At 39.5% G+C, this 18129-nt stretch overlaps 1 protein-coding gene across 2 annotated transcripts in view; it reads right to left on the bottom strand.

Moving 5' to 3' along the window:
• The window catches only part of HS2ST1 (heparan sulfate 2-O-sulfotransferase 1), a 184770-nt gene that overhangs the window by 37760 nt on the left and 128881 nt on the right, over positions 1-18129 (bottom strand). The window lies entirely within an intron of this gene.

Below are 18129 nucleotides of genomic sequence, written 5' to 3'. Positions count from 1 at the left end.
GACAGGTTACATGGAATACTAAACTTCACAGTAAAAATACACTTAGAAAATAAAATCACTTATAATTTAGGCAATTACTTAGAAATTTATTACTTAGGATGTAGTTGTGTGTGAGCTCAGTTGTGTCTGACTCTTTGCAACCCCTTGGACTGTAGCCTGCCAGGCTCCTCTGTCCATGGAATTCTCTAGGCAAGACTACTGGAGTGGGTTGCCATTTCCTACTCCAAGGGAAATGGAGTGGGGAATTCCCCACCCAGGTATCCAACCTGCATCTCTTGTGTCTCTTGCATTGGCAGGTGGATTCCTTCCACTGCACCACCTGGGAAGTATATAGGATGTAATAACTCCCTTCCTTATCAGAATGTACTATGGCAGTGATTATAAACCCTTGTGTGATTTTAGGTAACAAGAGGAAAGATGGTATCATAAAACCTTTTTCATTTTGGTGTTTTAAACTACAGATAAGTCCTGGCTATGTTTATTAATTAAACTCCATGGTGTCTCTAATTCAAATGACTGTTCACCAAGCAGTTTGAAAAGAAAGTTACATTAAAAAATTTTTTTCTTATTATTTATTTTTTAATGGAAAGATAACTGCTTTACAGAACTGTTTTCTGTCAAACCTCAACATGAATCAGTCACAGGTATACATATTTCCCCTCCCTTTTGAAACTCCCTCCCCATCCCACCCCTCTAGGTTGATACACAGCCCCTGTTTTGAGTTTCCTGAGCCATACTATTCTCTATTTAATATAAGCTTCAACTTCAAATATTCTTTAGAATTAAGAAATAAGAATATGGGAAGAAATAGGGAGAGGGGTAACAAGACTGCAAATTACTCTGCACAAAGACAACTGCTCACACACAGTATGCACCCTCCTACCACTAGATCTCTGTGCAAGCTATCTTACCCTGCCTGGAACTCTCATTCATTCTCCCTCTACCCCAATTCTGCCTAGTGAACTCCCCAAACCTCACACTCAATTTAATCATCACTTGCAAGGGAAGCATCATCCAATCTCCCTAACTAGGTCAAACCTCACACATACACACATGATGTATGTATATATACCTCATAATGCACATCTCATACACACACATAATTGCAATTTTACATTTTATGTGTATTAGCATCTACCATACTGGCACCAATTTAGTAAAATGACATAAAAAAGCAATGTGGTATAATTACAGTAACAAGTTCAGGCTTCAAATATTGTTTGACTATGCATCTTAAATTTTGATTCAGAAGATATGGCCACTACATTATAAAGCATGCTCTGAGCTGAGGATTCACCTTCAGAAGACTTGAAGTTCCAAGCCTGCTGCTTACTGGTGGTGGTTTAGTTGCTAAGTCATGTCTGACTCTGCGACCCCATGGACTGGAGCCCACCAGGCTCCTCTGTTCATGGGCTTTCCAGGCAAGAATACTGGAGTGGGTTGCCATTTCCTCCTCCAGGGGATTTTCCTGACCCAAGGATAGACCCCATGTTCCCTATGTCTCCTGAGCTGCAGGTAGATTCTTCACCCACTGAGCCTTCAGGGAAGCCCTACTAGCAGCGGGCTTTCCAAAACAGGAAGAGAAGCACACATATGAATATATACTATGCATATACACGTATCTTTTCTCATGGGGGAGAGTTGGTTGGGAATATGGAGAAAACAAGATGAGCTTAATGTGGAACATATTGTTGGACTGCCTAGGATACCCAGGAGATGTAGATAACTGGGCACACAGCTCGAGTGCTTGAGAATAAACATTCATGTAGAAGAAAGACATCTGGGAAACCACAGGAATGACGAGACTACACAGATATTACAGAACATATAGCATGTAAAGAGAATTTAATCTTAGAATCTTGGGAAATATCAACATTTAAGGAACAAGAAAAACAGACAATCAATAGAAAAAGGCTAAGAAGAAACAGAAAAAGAAACCTGGACAGACTTTTAAGAACCACATACCGCATGTTCAGAACGCACAATATTTTTCAAAATTTACAATAGTTTACAAATGAATCTGTAATCGAGGTAATGTATGATGCTCAAGCATCTACACAGGATTTGCAAGTTCTCTCACTAAATTCAGCATGTATTTATGGAAAGCCTAAGAATATAAGTATATTCAAGAATTTTAAAGGAATTGTATCTTCTAAGCAACCCCAAACTGTCACCACAATCCAAAACTATTACGGTATTGTTATGTCCTGACTCTCCCTTTTCCACTATGGGAAATAAAACGGTACTGCTGACATTTAAGCGCGGACAGAAGTTTAAGAGGTTATTTCCTACAGCAGCCCAGATAATATATGAAATTACCTTTACTTTTAATGGCTACAACAACCACCAATAATGCTGAATGCTTTCACTAGTTTTTCTGAACTCAGTATTTGGAAAAGAAACAGATTTTGCTATTCTTTAAAAGAAGTTATTATTTAGTTTAGGGATTAAAAAAATTTTTTTAAGGTGCTAAAACTCTATATAGAGTATGATACTAGCATGTTTTTAGAATTCATCATTATACTTGGTTCATTATGTGTATTAAAGTTTATGAACTATATATTTGACATTTCCTAAAAAAAAAAAAGACTAGAGATCTTCAGGAAAATTAGAGATACCAAGGAAACCTTTCATGCAAAGATGGGCACAATAAAGGACAGAAACAGTATGGACCTAACAGAAGCAAAAGATATTAAGAAGAGGTGGCAAGAATACACAGAAGAATTATACAAAAAAAGATCTTCATGACCCAGATAACCACAATGGTGTGATCATTCACCTAAAGCCAGATATCTTGAAACGTGAAGTCAAGTTGGCTTTAGGAAGCATCACCACGAACAAAGCTAGTGGATGTGACAGAATTCCAGTTGGGCTATTTCAACTCCTAAAAGATGATGCTGTGAAAGTGCTAAGCTCAATATGCCAGCAAATTTGGAAAACTCAGCAGTGACCACAGGACTGGAAAAGGTCAGTTTTCATTCCAATCCCAAAGAAAGGCAATGCCAAAGAGTGCTCAAACTACCTACTGCATCATGGAACTCATCTCACACGCTACGAAGGCAATGCTCAAAACTGTCCAAGCAATAGTGGCTCATGATGATTTTTGTGGTCTTTTGAGGATATGATGAAAGCAATAGATCTGGTCTCTAGAACGGCTGATGTGTACATTTCAGAGCTTCCTCCTAGAGCCCAACCATGGGCAGGTGGCTCCATGACCCCAAGTTAATTATTTTCAAATTAAAAAAAAAAGGTTCACAGACATCAAGGCCTGATAGTAAACTGCCTAAAGGTATTAGTATATATATTGAAAATAAGAGGTTACTCACAAAATTAGAATTGCAGGCAAAAAGAAATCATAGAGGAAATTGGCAGTGACGATTAGAGAAATGTCCACAGGGAGGGTGCCTTGTCACATTTGCCATGTCAGAACTCCCTGGTAATTATGCCTTTTGCGGAGCCAGACAGGAACTAAGAGCTTGGAGCTACCAAACACCTGAGTTAAAGTGTATCCTTTGCACTTTCTAGGGATAAATCCTCAGTTGTGTAAATCCCCAAATACTGTTCTGAAGTATAATTTGTTCCCCATAAAATGTGCACACGGTGAGAAGTAGGAAGCAACAAAGGTGCACCAAAAGAATAAAAGGTTAACTGATTTTTTTTCCAGCACCACTTACTGTGAATGAACTGTCTAGTCAGGCACTATCTGATCTTCATAGAAGTAGGATTTAGTAATTATTATGAATCAAACAAATTGGTTGTCCAATTGTATACATCATTTTCTTATGAATATGTTTAGCCTGAGTTAGCTTCCTTGAATTCAATCACCATGGGGACTGACAAAATAAATTCCAATATGGATGATTAAAGGCTGGACTCTCAACACTAGTAAATGCTTTCTTATGTGGTTTCCAGGCAGTGAGCAAGAGACACACGTGTTGTCCTTAAAACTTACAAGTGGACTTCCCTGGTGGTCCAGCGGTTAGGATTCCACCTGCCAATGCAGGGGATGTGAGTTTGATACCTGGTCCGAAGATTCCACATACCACAGGGCAACTACTGAGCTCGTGTGCCACAACCACTGAAGCCCACACACCCCAGAGTCCATGCTCCACAACAAGAGAAGTACCACAGTGAGGAGCCTGCAGTCCACAACTAGAGAGCTGCTCCCACTTGCTTCAGCTAGAGAAAGCCTGTGTGCAGCAACAAAGACCCAGCACAGTCAAAATTAAATAAATTAATTACTTAAAAAAAACTTACACATATGTTTAACTGGATCATCCTATAAAAAGGAGCTGAGACCACCTTCTACTTCAAGGAAGATGATGTAAACTTATGTTTTTGCTATTCCTCTCATGAAGTACAACTAAAACCCTGGACATTATATATATGACAAACGTAAGACTCTAAAAGTTGGAGAGAAGAAAACAGACTAGTTAGAGCCCTTAAGATTCAAGGAACAACATGGTGAGTTCCTAAAGTTTTCTTTAGCCTTATATATCTCAGTCTTGGAGTAGCAGAAGCTGGCAACCCAGGAGCAGGCATATATAAAAAGACGTCCAACAAAAGCCCTGCCAGAATACCAAGAAAAGGACAGCATGGAAAGACAAAAAGCTTTTGGACAATAATCACTCTACTTTAGCTAAACACCACAGAAAAAACTGTGGCCCCACTTCCATTCTCACAGGCCAAGCAGCTAGCCTAGACTTCTACCCTCACAAGGCTGTAATCAGGTACCCAGTATCTCTGGTGGAATGGTGTCAGAGAAGACAAGGTAGGGAGCCAGGACTTTTACCCTAAGCAACAGGTAACAAGGCACCTGTGCAGTGTCAGTGAAGACCAAGCAAGGAATCAGAATGTCCGCTTTCACACAGGAGTGATGAGAGGCCGCCTCACCTCCCCACTTGGTGCTGTTGGAGGAGACCTAGTAGAGAATCAGGACGCTCACCATCACTCAGAGTAATGAGGCCACTCCTGTCCCTGCCCAAGGTAACAATGAGCTCACCAGGTGTTGATGGTGGCCTATCTGGGAACCTGAACTTCTACCTCCACTTTGCAGTAACAAAGCAGCAACCTCTTCCCTTGTCAGAGCAGTACTGGAAAAAGTCAACTAAAACAAAAGGTATTTTTAAATAAGATTCAGAGTACCCACAAATACAGAGAACAAACTAGTGGGTACCAGTGATAAGAGGGAAAGGGGAGGGGCTATACAGGTGTTGGGGGAGAAAAGGGCTATTGTGGATTATATGACATCATGTGTGTGAAACTTTAGAAAACTGCAAAACACTATAGAATTTAAAGAATATTTTATTCAACCGAAGGAAAAAAGATCCAAAGTCTCACAACATAATATAAAAATATCCGTGTTTCAATCAAATTGTACTCAGCATATTAAGAACCAACAAGATCTCAAACTCAATGAATAGAGATAAGAAATGACAATATAAAAAGGACAGCGATGTTAGAATTGTCAAAGATTTAAACCAGTCATGATAAAAATGCTTTCAAGAACAAGCTTGAACCAAATGAAAAAATAGAAGGCCTCAGAAAATAAGCTCAGTAATGAAATAGAATACATAAATAACTAAATGGAAATTTTAGAACTCAAAGAAGAAAAAAAACCCAAATAAAAAGCTCAGTGAATGGGATCAACAGTAGAATGGAAAGGAAGGAAATTTAGTGAACTGGAGCATGGAACAAAAGAAATTATCCAATCAGAATAACAATGAGAGAATATAATAGGGAGAATAAAGCAACAGAACCTTGGGGAACTGTGGGATATAACAACAATATCTAAAATTGGGGTCACAGAGTCTTGGAAGGAAAGGAGAAAGAAAGCAGGGCTGAAAGAGTTCTTAAAGAAATATTGCTGAAAACCTGACATCTGACAGGAGGCAAAGATTTAAGATGCTGAACAAACTCCAAATGGCATACACCAAAGACATCCAAGACAAGACATGTCATAATTAAGCTTCTGGAAACTAAAAATGAAGAAAAAGGGGCTTGAAATTAGCCCGAGAAAATGAAGCCTATTATAGAAAAAACTGGAGTAACTGCAGATTTCTCATCAGAGGTCAAAGAGCCAGGAGGAGGTGGCCCAGGTTTTCACATGGTGAAATAAAATAACCCTAAACCCAGAGAAAATCATCCTCGAGAATGCAGGGGTGCAAGATATTCTCATATGAAAGAAACCTTCAATGATTTATTGCCACAGTGATTAATGACGTTTTCTAGATAGGAAAAAAAAAAAAAACATAGAAGAAATCTTAAAACACAAGGGAAAAAAAGGGAACAAAAAAATAGAAAGAATAAATATATGGGTAAAAACAATAAACTGTCCTTCTTGTGTTTTCAAAAATATGTTTGACATATAAGGCAAAAATTATAACATTGTGGGATATGATTTTAAATGTATGCAGAAGAAATATTTAGTACAATTATGTTGTAAGTGGCAGATAATGAAAGTATGTAAATAGAGGTCGTTTCTACACTTCACCTGAATTGGTAAACTGATGACACCAGTAAACTGTGACAAGTGATATTTATATGATGTAACACATAAAGTAACCATGAAAAAAATGCTGTACACTCAGAAACACACTCCAAGTGTTTTAAACTCAAAAACACTATGGATAAATCAAACTGTAACTTTTAGTAAGTGTAAAAGTAATTTATAGGAATGAAGAGAAAAGAAAAGAGGCAAGAAGAAAAACAGAAAACAAAACTGAAAGAAATATCAAGGAAACTTAAATACATAAGTGAATAAAAATGAAAATAAAGTAAGAGGAATTCCCAGGACAGCAAAGACCCTGAGCTTACTTCCCCTCATAAGCACATCAAACTTACAACTACTTACAGATTGATGAAAAAGATCTGAACCTACCAGAAAAGATCTTCTGCACTAAAGGTATAAAGAAGCAACCATAATGGAGATGGACAGGAGAGGTGGAGTTGTAGTCGAGCCAAAACCTCAACCCTTGGGTTGGGTGACCCACAAACGGTAGAACTGTTACAACTGCAGAGGTTCTCCCCCGGGGAATAAGCGGTCTGTGCCCCACAATGGGCTCTGTAGCCCAGAATCGTGTACCAGAAAGATGAGCCCCCAGAGTATCTGGCTTTGAAGATCAGTGATGCTTATTTTCAGGAGACTCAGAAGACTGCGGGAAATAGAGACTCCATTCTGAAAGGGCAGACACAAAATCTTGTCTGTTGTTGGAATCGGGGCTGATGGCAGTGAGGAGCCTGGGTCAGACGCACCTGCTGATCTTGGAGAGTGTCCCAGAGAAGCAGGAGGCAACTGGAGCTCACGCTGAGGCAAAGACACTGGTGGCAGCCATTTTGGGGAGCCTGTCCTACCATGGGGACACTGGTGTTGACAAGCGCCATTCTGGAATATTCCCTCTAGCTTATTAATGTCAAGACCCAGCTCCCTCCACCCCCCAGCAACCACAAGTGCTGGAACCCCTCAGGCCAAGCAACTAACCAAGTGGGACACGGCTCCACCCACCAGCAGATGGGCACCTTAACACCCCTGAGCCCATAGCAGTCCCTGAACATGAACCTAGCCACCACAGGGCCCAGAATGCAGCTGCACATACCAGTGTGAAGGCACCAGACCTTCCAGAGCTTCACTGCCAGAGACAGAGACCCAGCTTTGACCACCAGTAGGCAGGCAAAATCCCCAGAATACTCCGAGACTCACACCAGCAAGCCTGCTTTAGCATTAGGACCAGCTTCATCTATCCTTCCTAAACTATTTCAAGAAACTGCAGAGGAAGGAATGTTTCCAAACTCATTCTGAGGCCAGCAACACCCTGATACCAAAACCAGATAAAGGTATCACAAGAAATGAAAATTATAGGCCAGAATCACTGATGTACTTAGATGCAAAAATCCTCAACAAATATTGGCAGAACAAATACAAAATACATTAAAATGATCATACTTCATGATCAAATGGACTTCATATCAGGTATGCAAGAATGGTTCAACAGCCACAAACAAACTAATGTGATAAACACTAACAAACCGAAGAATAAAAACTATATAATCATCTCAATAGGTGCAGGTAAAGGTTTTGACAAAATTCAACACCTGTTTATGATTTTAGAAAAACAAAAACAAACTCTCCAGAAAGTGGGCATAGAGAATATACCTCAACAAAATAAAGGCCATACACAAGCCCACAGCTAACACTGCACTCAACAGTGAAAAGTTGAAAGCATTTCCTCTAACATTAGGAATAATACAAGGATGCCCACTCTCCCCATTTTTATTCAACACAGTATTAGAAGTTCTAGCCATTGCCATAGCAATCACACAAGAAAAATAAGAGGAATCTAAATTGGAAAGTAAAACTGTCACTGACTGCAGATGACATATAATAATAGAAAACCCTAAAGAAAACTACTTGAGTTCAACAATGAATCTGGTAAAGTTGCAGAATACAAAATTAGTATATAGAAATCACTTGCGCTTCTATACCCTACCAACGAACTATCAGAAAGAAAATTCAAAGAAACAATCTTATTTACAATTAAACTGAAAAGAATAAAATACTTACGAATAAACATATATAAGGGGTAAAAAGACCTGTGTCCCTACATACAAGGACTCTTCTAGACCCTTGTAAATACATGCCTTACATATTTATTGTTTGTGCATTAATTATATATTGACTCAAGATTAATGAAAATATATTACAAAATAAAAATTAAATTTTCTTCCCAAATTTCATCTCACTAATGAATTACGACTAAAAATTTATTGGTTAATGTTCTTAAGAGGATCTATTAGGTAAGAATAAGGTAGAATAAGGTAATAAGAATAAGAATAAGGCAATAAGAATAAGAATAAGGTAAGAATAAAGTAGCTGATAAATATCCCAACAATCTGATACCTACCAATATAATTATTTTCTTTTTATTGCTAAGGTTACTAAGTTAAAAGAACATGGCTCATTTATACTGGCTGGTTTTTTACACGTATTACACAAATTTTAAAATGTTAAATTCTTATAACAACCTTCCTTTATATTACCAATCTGAAAAATGCATTAACACCTATATGAAATATAATATTGCTAATAGCTAACACTGAATTCTCACTATGTGTCTTAAATGTATCATTCTTTACATGCATACTCTGTGTTAAGTATTTTATATGCATTATCTCAAGTTCTGATTCTTAAAACAACCCTAAGAGGCAATATTATTATTCTCATCTAGATGAGGAAACTGATTCTCAAAGAAGCTAACTGATCGTAAGCTGAATACTAATGTCAGGATATGGTCTCAGGTCAGTCCAACTCTAGAGCCTGTGCTCCACATTACACCTGTCATTTGAGATTTAATCTCCTTCAATAAGAGGAAGGAGTAGGGTTGCATAACTAAATACAGCAGGATATTATATAAAAGCACCACTTTTTTTGCAAGTATCCATTTTTAAAATATAGAATATTATAGTTAAAAATCATGAGTGAGATGACTTCATTCTGTACATATTTCAGTCACTTGAAATGAATATTCTGACAGGAAATGGGGATTCCAACCAATATTCTTTTCCCTTTTCTCAAGTTTTACCAAGACATCTCAAACATCCCTCATACCTTTTTATACACTTCTCAAGTAATCTATTCGTATTTTAAATTTACATCTTATACAAAATCAAATAAATGCCATAACAGAGAACAAACTAATTCTGAAACCAAGAATTGGGGTAAAAAACTTATGGAGAAAGACACACTGGATAAGTTGAGCCTTGAAAAGATACTGGGTTTCAAAATATAGAGATGGATCCTTTGGGAAGCCATAAAGGCCTGCAGAGTGACTAAGCTGACAAGTAACACACTAGGAAAATCTGTTTATAAAATTATTTAACCAACAGTGTTCTGTGACAACCTAGAGGGGTGGGATGTGGTGGGAAGGAGGCTCAAGAGAAAGGGGACATATGTATACTGGCTGATCCATACTGCTGTATTCAGTTCAGTCCAGTCGCCCAGTCGTGTCTAACACTTTGTGACCCATGAATTGTATGTAGCACAGCAGGCTTCCCTGTCTATCGCCAACTCCCAGAGCTTGCTCAAATTCATGTCCATGGAGTCGGTGACGCCACCCAATTATCTCATCCTTTGTAATTCCCTTCTCCTCCTGCCCTCAATCTTTCCCAGCATCAAGGTCTTTTCCAGTGAGTCAGCTCTTCACATCAGGTGGCCAGAGTATTGGGGTTTCAGCTTCAGCATCAGTCCTTCCAATGAATATTCAGGATAGCTTTCCTTTAGGACTGACTGATTTGATCTTCCTGCAGTCAAAGGGACTCCTAAGTCTTCTCTAACACCACAGTTCAAAAGCATCAATTCTTCAGTGCTCAGCTTTCTTTATAGTCCAACTCTCACATCCATACACGACTACGGGAAAAACCATAGTTTTACTAGAGGGACCTTTGTCGGCAAAGTAACTGTTGTATGGCAGAAATCAACACAGCACTGTAAAGCAATTATACTCCAATTAAAAATAAATTAAAAATTATTTAACAACAGTAGTGTAAAACAGCTAAAAAAAAACTATGACAATTTTAGGCTATACTGATAAGCATATAATTATCAAAGTAACATATGTTCCACTTATTGAGCCTTTATTATGGGCCAGAAGCAATGCTGCTATGTGTTTAAACATGTATTACTTCATTTAATTCTTAAAGTAACCCTATATCTATTACTTATAAGGTAATAATATGGAAATGTAGTGTCAGATTAGTTAAGAGTTTTGAGGAACAGAGTCAGAACCCAAAACTTCAATGATACCAAAGCCTAACCAAAATGTAGTCATTACTGACTTAAATCACAGGAAGGCACTGTTCCTAGGAAATTTATGTCACACATGTATTATGATGTATCATTTCAGGCATACACAAATAATAAAGTACATTCAGAATGGAAAAGAGCTAGATAACACATGCCACACAAAAAAACTGCTTTTAAAACACCCAAAACACTTAAGTAGAGAGGAGAAATTCCATAAATGTACTGAAGTGATCTTGAAATATTTGAAAAGTTATTATGAAAAGGAGGCATCCTTTCTACAGAATCACTCTAGAAGACAAGATAGACTATGTCTCAAGATGGAATGAGCTTTTTAAATAACTGGCAGTGCAAAGAAAAGATACGTGCAGTTTAGGGGGAGGTAAGCTATCAATCTGAAGGAGACCAGCCCTGGGATTTCTTTGGAAGGAATGATGCTAAAGCTGAAACTCCAGTACTTTGGCCACCTCATGCGAAGAGTTGACTCACTGGAAAAGACTGATGCTGGGAGGGATTGGGGGCAGGAGGAGAAGGGGATGACAGAGGATGAGATGGCTGGATGGCATCACCAACTCGATGGATGTGAGTATGAGTGAACTCTGGGAGTTGGTGATGGACAGGGAGGCCTGGCGTGCTGCGATTCATGGGGTCGCAAAGAGTCGGACACGACTGAGTGACTGAACTGAACTGAACTGAAGCTATCAATCTCCAGAGGTACTCATCTAGAGGCTTCATGTGTCTTAGTTGCTCACTCGGGTCCAACCCTTTGTGACCTCATGGACTGTAACATATCAGGCGCCTCTGTTCAAGGGATTCCCAGGCAAGAATACTGGAGTAGGTAGCCAAACCCTTCTCCAGGGGATCTTCCCCACCCAAGAATCGAACCCAGGTCTCCAACATTGCAGGCAGATTCTTTACTGAGCCTAGAGGAAAAGCCCCAGAGGCGCTTCATGAGGACCCACCAAAAGACGTAGATAGGATTTCTGCACTGATGAGAGCTGAAACTATAGGACATCAGGCATCAGTTACCACTAGGGAAATACCTGCGCTTAGTTGCTCAGTCGTGTCTGACTCTTTCCAATCCCCCGAACTGTAGCCCACTGGCTCCTCTGTCTATGGGGTTTTTCAGGCAAGAGTACTGGAGCGGGTTGCCATTTCTTTCTCTGTTGGATACTCCTGACCCAGGAATCCAATCCACGTCTCTGGTGCCTCCCACACTACAGGCAAATTCTTTACCTGCTGAGCCCACTGGGGAAGCCTGCCTGCTAGCATACAGATTCTTTTGAAGGATTCTCTCCACTGAGCCTCTAACAAGGTAGGATAGAGCAAAAATAAAGATAGAAGCAGGCTGGTGACAATTAACTAAGAAGAAAAAGTGGAATGCTGATACATTCTTTCCATAATTCTGTCTTATTCAGTGTTGTTCAATAGTGTCCAACTCTTTGCAACTCTATGGACTGCAGCATGCCAGGCTTCCCTGTCCTACACCATCTCCCAGAGTTTGCCCAAACTCATGCCTACCTTGAGAAAGACTAAGTATGTACCTCTTATGATTATGGCAAAAATTCAGATAATGAGAAGATTGATACTGTACTTTATGCTTTAAGTAATGAGAATATTGTGATAATTTACAACCTAGTTCTTCACACTAGACTCATTAACTAATTCCATTAATATTTACAAAGAACCTATTAATTTATAATTCATCTGGTCCTAGAGATAAGCCTGGAGAGTTTGGTGGCATGGCATTATAATAAAATTTTATAAGATGCAATGGGGGTCCCATAAATGGGATGCTTAAGAAAGGATTCACAAAGAAGATTGAGAAAGGAAGTACCCCCTGAGTAGAAAAAGAAAGGCATTCTAGGCAGAGAGAAAAACTTGAGCAAAACCCTTGGAGGTATAATACTGCATGATGCATTCAGATCCTAAAAGTGGTTCTTGATAAGTTTACAATATGAAAGAATGGGTAGGGACAAAGTAAAACATGAAGCAGACAAGTCGGCAGAGGCCAAAACGCAGCATCTTAATCACCATACTGGGATATGAACTGTAACGTGAAAGTCAACAATTCTCAAACTCACTAAGTTCAGAACCTTCTTTATACACTTAAAAATTAGGAACTCCAAAGAGTTTTCATTAGCGTAGGTTAGATCTACCAATATCATATGAGAAATGAAAACTATGAAACTTGAAAATATTTATTTAATTTAAAAATAGTAATATAATAAAGCATGTCAGCAAAAATGACAGTTCTGTGAAAATACCATTTTCCAAAAAACAAAATTTAGTAAAAAGAATGACTTTTTAACATTTTTGCATATATTTTTATATGTCTAACAATGGAAGATAACTGGATTCTCATAACTGCTTTTCCATCCAAAATATTACCATATAGTATTTGGGATGGAGTCTATGAAGCAATCAGACACACAGATTTTGTACAGATCCACAGCTGGAAACTGGAGAAGGAAACCAGCTCCAGTCTTTTTGACTGGAAAATCCCACGGACAAGGAGCCCCAGGGGTACAGTCCATGGGGCTGCGAAGAGTTGCACACGACTGAGCACAATGCACAACAGCTGGAAAAGGATTATTTTAATATTTTCTGGTAATTGTCTGACACTACACTAAAACTCAACAAGTGTTACTTCTAAAGGCTAGTTGTCAAGTGATGACCCGTGTTAGTAAACTTTCTATGCACTGTATATTGATCTACCTTGTACCATCACTTAAAAAATACTGGTTTATGGAGTTACACAGATCCACCAAAGGCAATATGTCTAATTATACAACTCCACCCTCAATCTCATCAAAATACTCAGTATTGGGAAGCTCATAGTGACAAATACAAGTTTTCTCAAATTTTCTACTGGGCAACAAGTATTATCAGTTGTTTTCCCTCAAGCAACAAATTTACTTTATAAGCTTTGTAATTCAACTAAGATATTAATTTTGATATTAAACTGGCAGGAAGATTCAGAGACTTCCTCAACTTCTAGCAGAAGTTTAAACTGCTATTAAAATAGATGAGCTTTGATTGTTGAAATAAACACCATACCAAAAAGATGAAAGCATTTTCAAAATCAAGAAAGAAATGCCAATATTGTCTACAAAGCTGAATTATTTTCACACTTCAACAGCTGCACCTGGTGCTCCGTTGACTAGTAAGTAAAAAGAATATGGAGTAACTAGGCATCAACTCCAGCTGGGCTTGGAGATCATTAGCTAAAACCTACGCAGCAGCTGTTTGAAAATGAGAATTAGTGATGCTGAAAACCTGCCATTATTTCACTGGAGCTTGATATATATCATATTCAGAGCAGTGGTTTTGAATTTGAGCAAGCATCAGGATCACTTGCAGGGTTTGTTAAAATACAGATTCCAGATTCCCTACCATCTCCAGTTGTTAATTCAGGGTGCAATAATTTCACATCAAGTTCCCAGGTGATGCCGACATGATGATCCAGGAATACTTTGAGAATGAATACTCTAGAGAATATTTCTACTGGTTTATTAACAAGATAGGTGGAGAAAACAGTCTTTTTTACTATGTGACTAATTTATTAGTATCTCTATTAATTTGGAATTTACACTAATTTTAAGTAGTTTAAATATGTAGAAAATCAGTTCAGTTCAGTTCAGTAGCTCAGTCGTGTCCGACTCTTTGCGACCCCATGAATCGCAGCCCAGGCCATCACCATCTCCCGGAGTTCACTCAGACTCACTTCCATCGAGTCGGTGATGACATCCAGCTATCTCATCCTCTGTCGTCCCCTTCTCCTCCTGCCCCTAATCCCTCCCAGCATCAGAGTCTTTTCCAATGAGTCAACTCTTCACATAAGGTGGCCAAAGTACTGGAGTTTCAGCTTTAGCATCATTCCTTCCAAACAAATCCCAGGGTTGATCGCCTTCAGAATGGACTGGTTGGATCTCCTTGCAGTCCAAGGGACTCTCAAGAGTCTTCTCCAACACCACACTTCAAAAGCATCAATTCTTCGGCACTCAGCCTTCTTCACAGTCCAACTCTCACATCCATACATGACCACAGGAAAAACCATAGCCTTGACTAGACAGACCTTAGTCAGCAAAGTAATGTCTCTGCTTTTGAATATGCTATCTAGGTTGGTCAAAACTTTCCTTCCAAGGAGCAAGTGTCTTTTAATTTCATGGCTGCAATCACTATCTGCAGTGATTTTGGAGCCCCGCAAAATAAAGTCTGACACTGTTTCAACTTTTCCCCCATCTATTTGCCATGAAGTGATGGGACCAGATGCCATGATCTTCGTTTTCTGAATGTTGAGCTTTAAGCCCACTTTTACGCTCTCCTCTTTCACTTTCATCAAGAGGCTTTTTAGCTCCTCTTCACTTTCTGCCATAAGGGTGGTGTCATCTGCATATCTGAGGTTAGTGATATTTCTCCCGGCAATCTTGATTCCAGCTTGTGTTTCTTCCAGTCCAGCATTTCTCATGATGTACTCTGCATAGAAGTTAAATAAGCAGGGTGACAATATACAGCCTTGACGTACTCCTTTTCCTATTTGGAACCAGTCTGTTGTTCCACGTCCAGTTCTAACTGTTGCTTCCTGACCTGCATACAGATTTCTCAAGAGGCAGGTCAGGTGGTCTGGTATTCCCATCTCTTTCAGAATTTTCCACAGTTTATTGTGATCCACACAGTCAAAGGCGTTGGCATAGTCAAGAAAGCAGAAATAGATGTTTTTCTGGAACTCTCTTGCTTTTTCCTTGATCCAGCAGATGTTGGCAATTTGATCTCTGGTTCCTCTGCCTTTTCTAAAACCAGCTTGAACATCAGGGAGTTCACGGTTCATGTATTGCTGAAGCCTGGCTTGGAGAATTTTGAGCATTACTTTACTATCGTTTGAGATGAGTGCAACTGTGCGGTAGTTTGAGCATTCTTTGCATTTCCTTTCTTTGGAATTAGAATGAAAACTGACCTTTTCCAGTCCTCTGGCCACTGCTGAGTTTTCCAAATTTGCTGGCATATTGAGTGCAGCACTTTCACAGCATCACCTTTCAGGATTTGAAACAGCTCAACTGGAAATCCATCACCTCCACTAGTTTTGTTCGTAGTGATGATTTCTAAGGCCCACGTGACTTCACTTTCCAAGATGTCTGGTTCTAGATTAGTGATCACATCATCATGATTATCTGGGTCATGAAGATCTTTTTTGTACACTTCTTCCATGTATTCTTGCCACCTCTTCTTAATATCTTCTGCTTCTGTTAGGTCCAGACCATTTCTGTCCTTTATCGAGCCCATCTTTGCATGACATATTCCCTCGGTATCTCTAATTTTCTTGAAGAGATCTCTAGTCTTTCCCATTCTGTTGTTTTCCTCTATTTCTTTGCATTGATCGCTGAAGAAGGCTTTCTTATCTCTCCTTGCTATTCTTGGGAACTCTGCATTCAGATGCTTATATCTTTCCTTTTCTCCTTTGCTTTTCGCCTCTCTTCTTTTCACAGCTATTTGTAAGGCCTCCCCAGACAGCCATTTTGCTTTTTTGCATTTCTTTTCCATGGGGATGGTCTTGATCCCTGTCTCCTGTACAATGTCACAAACCTCATTCCATAGTTCATCAGGCACTCTATCTATCAGATCTAGGCCCTTAAATCTATTTCTCACTTCCACTGTATAACCATAAGGGATTTGATTTAGGTCATACCTGAATGGTCTAGCGGTTTTCCCTACTTTCTTCAATTTAAGTCTGAATTTGGTCATAAGGAGTTCATGATCTGAGCCACAGTCAGCTCCTGGTCTTGTTTTTGTTGACTGTATAGAGCTTCTCCATCTTTGGCTGAAGAGAATATAATCAATTTGATTTTGGTGTTGACCATCTGGTGATGTCCATGTGTCGGGTCTTCTCTTGTGTGGTTGGAGGGTGTTTGCTATGACCAGTGCATTTTCTTGGCAAAACTCTATTAGTCTTTGCCCTGCTTCATTCCGCATTCCAAGGCCAAATTTGCCTGTTACTCCAGGTGTTTCTTGACTTCCTACTTTTGCATTCCAGTCCCCTATACTGAAAAGGACATCTTTTTTGGGTGTTAGTTCTAAACGGTCTTGTAGGTCTTCATAAAACCGTTCAACTTCAGCTTCTTCAGTGTTACTGGTTGGGGCATAGACTTGGATTACTGTGATACTGAATGATTTGCCTTGGAGACGAACAGAGATCATTCTGTCGTTTTTGAGATTGCATCCAAGTACTGCATTTTGGACTCTTTTGTTGACCATGATGGCTACTCCACTTCTTCTGAGGGATTTCTGCCCGCAGTAGCAGATACAATGGTCATCTGAGTTAAATTCACCCATTCCAGTCCATTTTAGTTTGCTGATTCCTAGAATGTCGACTTTCACCCTTGCCATCTCTTGTTTGACCACTTCCAATTTGCCTTGATTCATGGACCTGACATTCCAGGTTCCTGTGCAATATTGCTCTTTACAGCATCGGATCTTGCTTCTATCACCAGTCACATCCACAGCTGTGTATTGTTTTTGCTTTGGCTCCATCCCTTCATTCTTTCTGGAGTTATTTCTCCACTGATCTCCAGTAGCATATTGGGCACCTAATGACCTGGGAAGTTCCTCTTTTGGTATCCTATCATTTTGCCTTTTCATACTGTTCATGGGGTTCTCAAGGCAAAAATACTGAAGTGGCTTGCCATTCCCTTCTCCAGTGGACCATGCTCTGTATAATGCTACTCAATTTCCTGGTAGAAACTAGTTGTGAGAATGCTCTAGTCAGGACATGTTTTACCCTTTAACTCATGGCATTGGTTCTGGTAGGCTGGGTGGGTGTCCCATCTCCTTCAAAGAGTTTTTTTTTTTTATAAAAACTACCTTCTTTCTGGAAAAAAATGGTGATGACCATTACCCAGAATAGAATAGATATTACATAAATTTTCTTAATTAAAACAGGATCAGTTCAGTTCAGTTCAGTCGCTCAGTTGTGTCCGACTCTTTGCGACCCCACGAATCGCAGCACGCCAGGCCTCCCTGTCCATCACCAACTCCCAGAATTCACTCAGACTCACGTCCATCGAGTCAGTGATGCCATCCAGCCATCTCATCCTCTGTCATCCCCTTCTCCTCCTGCCCTCAATCCCTCCCAGCATCAGAGTCTTTTCCAACGAGTCAACTCTTCACATGAGGTGGCCAAAGTACTGGAGTTTCAGCTTTAGCATCATTCCTTCCAAAGAACACCCAGGACTGATCTCCTTTAGAATGGACTGGTTGGATCTCCCTGCAGTCCAAGGGACTCTCAAGAGTCTTCTCCAACACCACAGTTCAAAAGCGTCAATTCTTCGGCGCTCAGC

The sequence above is a fragment of the Ovis canadensis genome, chromosome 1 (assembly GCF_042477335.2).
Source record: "Ovis canadensis isolate MfBH-ARS-UI-01 breed Bighorn chromosome 1, ARS-UI_OviCan_v2, whole genome shotgun sequence".
Classification (NCBI taxonomy): Eukaryota; Metazoa; Chordata; class Mammalia; order Artiodactyla; family Bovidae; genus Ovis; species Ovis canadensis.
This window is presented reverse-complemented; position numbering and strand designations above follow the sequence as displayed.